The sequence below is a fragment of the Zalophus californianus genome, chromosome 12, assembly GCF_009762305.2.
Source record: "Zalophus californianus isolate mZalCal1 chromosome 12, mZalCal1.pri.v2, whole genome shotgun sequence".
Lineage (NCBI taxonomy): Eukaryota > Metazoa > Chordata > Mammalia > Carnivora > Otariidae > Zalophus > Zalophus californianus.
Window position 1 is genome coordinate 655,098 of NC_045606.1, and position 7,435 is coordinate 662,532.

Consider the following 7,435-nt stretch of genomic DNA (forward strand, 5'->3'; position numbering starts at 1 on the left):
TTAATCACAGTTCACTGCTATAAATGTTGATTTCTCCTAAACCATACCCTCACCCTGACATCTGGATTGGTGTTTGGCCAAATATCTGGGTGCCAGGGCCCAACCAAGTTTCTCACTCCCCATCATGATGTGAAGACACACACCCTTCTTTGTCTAGCCAGAGTGAATTGTGTTCACTGCTGTATAATACACTGTGGGGAAATGCCACTGGCCCGCGGTATCAGGGACGTGGTTGCTGTCACCAACAGGCCGGGGGACTCTGGAACTTGTTTTGTGGGGCACACGGGTGGGGCTTGGCTTAGGTGAACACCTAGGAGCTGTTTCCCGAGCTGTTGGGCCCGTGAGTGGCCCCGTTCATGCTTGCTGTTGGGGAACAGCCCATTGGCAGCTCTCACCCGCGTTTCGGGGAGACAGGGAGCTCTGTGCGTGTCCTCAATGCAACTTGAGGCAGCACCCATCCGCGTCTGCAGCTCATCTTTCCCTTTCTTCAGGGTGTTTTTGTGTACTGATTTACCAGCCTGCAGTGTGCCCCCGGCTGTCAGCCCGACCCCATGCCCCAGAACAGCAGCCGTCATGTTCTGACAGCATCGGTCCAGGGTGAGGCGCCCCCCCCCCCCCCGCCATGGAATCTAACTGAGGGGGCCTGGCCGAGAACCCTGGGTCACTCCCAGGTGTCTGGAGGCTGCTGGATTTGAGTGGGGAGTAAAGAAAGCACCAGTTTATTAGACAGCACGGGGCAGTCCTAGCAGGAAGGACAGAGCAAGAGTGGGCCGGGGAAGCTTCCAGGCTTCCAAACACACTGCGCTGGGAGCTGAGGGCCGCCCTGCGGGGAAGTGGGCCCAGGCCCCCCCGTGTGTGCAGCGCCTCGGGGTCTGGCCACCCTCGCCGTGGCCCCCTGGACAGCTCGTGGGCCTTTGGCTGCTTCGTTTCCAGCTGAGCCATCCCCGCAGCCCGCCCTGCCCTGTCACCTCCCCGGCCGCCCCCTGGGGGTCCCGGTGGCCCCTCACACCTGCCCGCGGGCATGGACGGCTCTCTGAGCTCAAACCACTTTGCCCCAGGCTGGTCCTTCTGTCACATTCGGATGCCCTCATGTGCTCTGTGGCTCTAGCTGGCCATCCTGCCTCCATCTCAGACTCCATGTGGCTGAGACCAGCCCCCAGCTCCCCCCAGGCCAGCCCTGCTGTCCCCACTGTTGGAGGTTCGGCCACGCCATCTGCTCCCGAGGCACCTGCCATGGCTGAAATTACCCCAAAATGGAGCCCGACACCGAGGGTCAGAGCCATGTTCCAGAGCCTTGAATATGCCTGCTTTGCCAAAGCCTGGCCCTCTTCTGTCTTCAGCACAAAAGGGTAAACTCCCCGGGGTCCAGGGACCGTACTTTCCCCCTCGCTCTTTCCAATCAATTCGTATTTTCTCTCCTGCCCGCTGGGGGGAGCAGCTAGATGCCACCCTCATGCCCCCCCCCCGCCCCCACCAGTGGAGCTGCTTCTTTGAGCCACAAGTTTCAGTTAAGGAGAGAGAATGTCTTTTTCAAGTATCATTGATTAAAACCCCACTAAAATATTAAAGGAAATTTTAAAAATGAACAAATTTCGTACATAACCCTACTGCCCCCGTGCACTGATTTTCGGCATTTTCCTTTTTCAGGTGCCCCTTTAGTCCTGGCAAGTCTCTCGTTTGATTGTAATTAGCGTGTGGTTATATATAGCACACTGAGAACAAAACCGTTTCCTCCGGTCCGCTGCTTCACCCTATTGCCCGGACACGTCACCAAATTCTTTTTTTTTTTTTTTTAAGATTTTATTTATTTATTTGACAGAGAGAGAGAGACAGGAGAGGGGGAGCACAAGCAGGGGGAGTGGGGGAGGGAGAAGCAGGCTTCCCGCGGAGCAGGGAGCCCGATGCAGGGCTCGATCCCAGGACCCTGGGATCACGGCCTGAGCCGAAGGCGGACGCCTAACGACTGAGCCACGCAGGCGCCCCTCACGTCACCAAATTCTTACACTGTCTTTGTGGTTAGGGACTTCAGCGATCTGATGAAGCGTTCGTGTCCTGCGGTTGGAGATTCGGGTTGTTTGCGGTTGTGGGTTTCATACTCGGGACATCCGCGGGGCTGCGTCACCGGGGTCAAAGACAGCAGGCGGACATCCCCCTTCCCAAACTAACCCCCATGTGTGCGGTTTGTCTCTGAACTGGCTTCCCTGAAACTTGAGATCTTCGTTTTCCTCTAAATATGGATTTTGAGAGGTTGGAAACTGTAACGTTAAGGGGGGAACACCGGATGGAGGCTCTCCTGTGCCTGTGTCCCTGCCCCACGTCCTCCCAGATGGGGCTCCAGGCCCTCCTCCTGCATCTTGGGGGTCCACATGCTGGGTTCAGTCCCGCGTGTCCTCTGGAGGTTTAGCACCAGCCAGGGCCCCCAGGAACTCCTGGGGAAGAGCAAGTGGCTCCGGGGCGCGGGGACGGTGGCTGGGGCTGCACAGAGCCAGAGGGAGGGCCGGCCTCCCCTGGGGTGCTGGAAGTGACCTTGGTCCGAAGGGCAGGATGCGTGGCCTCCATCATCCTCTGGGAGAGAGGCCGAGGAAGAGGCGCGTCCATGAATACATCCTGGGGAGGGCGGAGGCTGCAGAGACAGAGGGAGGCCGTGCATCAGTCTGGGCAGGCTGTAGAGGCAAACACCCTAGACTTGGGCAGAGGCAGGGGTGGGGCGAGGCTTAAACAATGGGAATTTGCTCCTCATATCCTGGAGGCTGGAGGCATGGCAGGGCCGGTCCCTCCCGAGGCCTCTCCTGGGCGTGCAGCCGGCCGTCTCCTCCCCGGGTCCTCACGGGCTCGTCCCTCCGTGCGTGTCTGCGTCCTGACGTCCTCTTCTGATGAGGACGCCAGTCCTATGGGATTAGGGCCACCCTAGTGACCTCATTTTACCTCAGTCACCTCCTTAAAGACCCCATCTCCAAACACAGTCCTATTCTGGGGTCCTGGGGGGTAAGGGCTTCAACATGTGGATTTGGGGGACATGGCTCATTACTGGCTGTAACTCTGGGAACTTCGTGCAGTTCTGAGCCCACATCTGCTGGGGCAGGAACTCCACTGTGTGCAGAACCCACTCAGCAGCCTCCCCACTGGTCTGGAGCCACAGTCCCCAGAGTGCAGAGCATCAGAGCAGACTGAGGAAAACAAGACCCTGCACACAAAACAGAAAATAGATCAGTTGCACGTCTTAAAATTAAAAACTTTTATGCACCAAAGGGCACTGTCCAGGGAAGGAAAAGACAGCTCACAGAATGAGAGAAAATATTTGCAAATCATGTGTCAGATATGGTATTAATATCCAGAGCATGTAAACAACTAAAATTCAATACAGAGAAACAGCCAACCCAATTCAAAAATGGGCAGAGGACTGGAACAGGCATTTCTCCAAAGAAGACTGCAAATGGCCAATGAGCACATGAAAAGATGCTTGACATCACTGCTCGTCAGGGAAATGTAAATCAAAACCTCACTGAGATGCCCCTTCACACCCGTCAGGATGGTTATTATAACAGGGAAACAGGTGTTGGCGAGGACGCGGGGAAACTGGAACCTTCCCGCACTGCCGGTGGGCACGCGCACTGATGTGGCTGCCGTGGACAAGTGTGCTGGGTCCACAAAGAGTTACCATGTGACCCAGTAATTCCGAGGTGCGTACCCCAAAACACTGAGGTATTTGCACACCCACCTTCATATCATCATTAGGTACAACAGCCCAAAGGCGGAAGCAACCAAGTGTCCATCGATGGATGAGTGGCTAAGCGCACTGTGGTCCATCCACTCTGTGGCCCCACTGCAGGACCCACCCCACCAGAGAAAAGCCTCTGCCCACCACCAGCCCCTTCCCCTGGATGAGAGGGCCTATGGCCCCTTCCGGCACTGACATCAGCTGCGCTGGATTCCCTCGGTGACCTCAGGGCCTTGGCACCTCCCAGCTGGGAGCTCCAAGTCTGAGGGTGGCCTCAGGGAAGAGTCTTATCTCCTTTCCTGTCTCCCTAGGGTCTCAGGCAGAAAGAGGCCATTTCCCCCAGTTGAGAAACGAGGGGCACCTTGAGGCTAGTTGTGAGGAGCCGGTGAGGTGTGTTGAACACAGCAGGCTCCCCATGGAGCCACCTGGGCTGAGCCTCAGGCCAGCACTCCAGGACCCACTACCAGTCCTAACCTCAGTTTTGCCCCCTGAAATGGACTTTACCCAGCTGACCTGGGCCTGTCTTGTCAGCCCTAGGCGCTAATCTGTGGATAGACTCCTTCCATTCCCCGGAGGAGCGCCACGTTGCCGGAAACGATGTGTTCCTTGCTAATAATTTCCTTCTTTCTGCCCCCACTCAGGCCCTAAATACCTTCCCTTTCGTACAGCTTCTTGTAGCTCCTTCGTAGTTGCAGGATGGGATGCTGCCTGATTCACGAATCATTAAATAAAGTCGATTACATCTTCAAGCCCCCTTGACTGAATTTCTGTTAATTAACAGGAGTGCGTCAAACAGCTCTGAAAATATCTGGAATAATTTCTCAGTCTGCACTTGGGGTCCAGTCCTCCGATAGGGCCCGAGGTGACAGGTGTGAGAGGAGAGGGCACAGGCTCACTTCCCTCCAGCGGTGCCTTCATCCTGCTCTGGAGCGTGGCCTTGTTAGTTCATCAACGTTTACCAACAGCCTGCTAAGTGTGGTTCGGGAAAGGTCCATGACGTTTAGCAGGGGAGCTCGGGGCGGGGGTGGGGGCCTGCGTCCAGGAGTCTGGGCTGGACCACCGCCCCCCCCCCAGGGATGGGCTGTAGGGAGGTGAGGCCAGCAGCGTGTGTGAGTTGAGGAGGAAACCGAGAAGTTGAGGCGGGGGGGGGAGGGCGCTCTGGGTTCACGCACGCATCCCTCCTGAATTCTGTGCTGGGTGCCCGCGGCCCCCCTGACCAGCCACATGGTCCTGAGCATCCAGACTGAGATGTGTGCCAACCGGAAAACACACGGTGGGTGTCAAAGACCCACACCAGGTAAAGTGGGATGTTAATCATGTTTACATTGGTCACCCGTTGAAATGATAATATTTTGGATAAATTGTGTTGAATAAAACATGATTAGAATCCACTCCACCTGCTTCTTTTCACCCCCTCTTTTTTTTGAAGACATGGGGCTCCATCTCACGACCCTGAGGTCACGACCTGAGCCGAAATCAAGAGTTGGACGCTGCATCGACTGTGCCCCCCAGGCGCCCCACTCTTCGCCCTTCTAACGTGGCTGCTGGAAGGCTCAAAATGCCACGTGTGGGTGGAATCCTGTCGCTGTCACTCGCTGCTGTCCCGGACCATCGGCTCCAGGCTTTGGGGTTCCCAGGACAAGCGGGGTCCCCCAAGTCTGACTACCAGCCCTCCGCTTTGCTAGGTGAGCACCATTCCACTGAGGATGGCTGTTCTGACTCCAGAGAGACGGAGGCCATCGCCAGAACAGAGACCTGAGAATGACTCCCCGCTGCCCGTGGAGTCACTTCCTCGCTGACCTGTGGGCGCTGGCCGGGCCCAGGGCAGGGTGGGCTCTCGGAGGAGCCTCTCTTGTGAATGCCCCCGTGTCTGGCCTCTCTTCCCGCTGCCCCCTTGCCCTCATGCCCTGCAGCCGTACTTGCAGGCGCTGCCAGGAGCCGTGGTCCCCGGGCAGGTGCAGAGCAGAGCGGACACCTGCACAGCTTGAATCCATGCCCAGCACAAAGGACAGGCTCAGCCTCAGACCTGGGCCAGGGAGTCCGGTCACTGACGCAGGACCCCTGCAGCGCAGGTGTTTCCAGACCCACAGCCAGAGGCTCCCTCGCCGAGTTCCGGTCAAGGGTATGGTGTGGGCACACGAGACTTTTCCTTCTGGCAACACAAACCCCGCTCAGAGCATCCACCTGACACGGGACAGAGGTGAGTAAAAGCAGCCAAACACCAGCCATCATGTCATCCAAAAGGCAGCTACTTGGGGAGTCCGGGGGTTCAGTCAGTTAAGGGGTGAAGCACCTGCCTTCGGCTCAGGTCATGGTCCCAGGGTCCTGGGATCGAGTCCCGCATCGGGCTCCCTGCTCAGCGTGGAGTCTGCGTCTCCTCTCCCGCTCCCCCTGTTTGTGTTCCCTCTCTCGCTGTGTCTCTCTCTATCAAATAAATAAATAAAATATTTTTAAAAAATTAATTAATTAATTAATTAATTAAAGGGGCGCCTGGGGGGCTCAGTCGTTAAGCAACTACCTTCGGCTCAGGTCATGACCCCAGGGTCCTGGGATCGAGTCCCGTGTAGGGCTCCCTGTTCATCGGGAAGCCTGCTTCTCCCTCCCCAACCTCCCTGCTTGTGTTCCTGCTCTTGCTACCTCTCTGTCTGTCAAATAAATAAATCTTTAAAATATATATATATATATATATAAATTAAATTAAGTTTAAAAAAAAAGAGGAAGAAAGTCTGTGAACGGACCCCAAGCTCAGTCAGCGATGGGGGCGTGAGGCTACTGGGGAGCGTGCCCCTAGAGCAGTAAGAGAGGCGGGCCTTTCCGCTGGGGAGATCCAAGCAGGGCTGGTGCACCTCCGGGCACGATTCAAAGGTGTCCACGTGAAATCCTATCGGCTTTGCTGTAGGGTTGAGCATTTTCCCAGGGTGAGGGGCAGTAGGAGACCCACCGGGTTCTAGTGACAAGTGAGTGAACACGACGGGATCCTGAGATGCCCATGGCAGGAGGCCAGGACCTCACCACGCATTGGAAGGGGGATGCCCCCAGGGGGGTGGTCACGGCTGTGAGCAGGTGAGCACCTCCCCGGCTCCCTCCGGGCCTGTGCCCACCCAGTAAGTGTGCTCAGAAATACCTGCTCGTTCCTGCTCAGGGCATCCTGCGTGGGCCGCACACAGGGATGCAGGTGAGTTATGGAAATGTGACATCCTCCCCAAGGGGAGTCTTTAGAAGTGGATGCTTCCAGTGGGCTGGCTTCCCTATGTCCTTGGAAGTCTCACTGTGGGCTCTGTGCTAGGCAGGTTTGATCTTGCTGTGGGAGCCCCTGCAGGGACAGCCCGGGCCCTCAGCCTCCATGCTCAGGGCTGGGGGTCTGCTGATGCCCTTGCATCCTTGCGGACCGGGCGTCGTGGCCGGACCAGGGCCTGGCGGTGCCTGGGGTGAGGGACCGTCGGGAACCACAAGGAGATGCAAGCAGCCTCCGGTTGCAACTCAGCTCAGTGCTGGGCAGAAGCAGGCAGCGGCCGCTTAGAGTCCCGAGGGCCACCTCCTGCCCCCCACCCCACCCCTCATCGGAGAGAGGCTCTAACACGGGGGTTCTACTGCAAATTATTATCATCATCATCATTATTATTACTATTTGCAGGTCCCAGAGGCGGAACAGGCCCGAGGTTGTTTGGGGATTGGATATTTGTTGTGTCTCTCTGGGCTGGGCGCTGCACTGCAAAT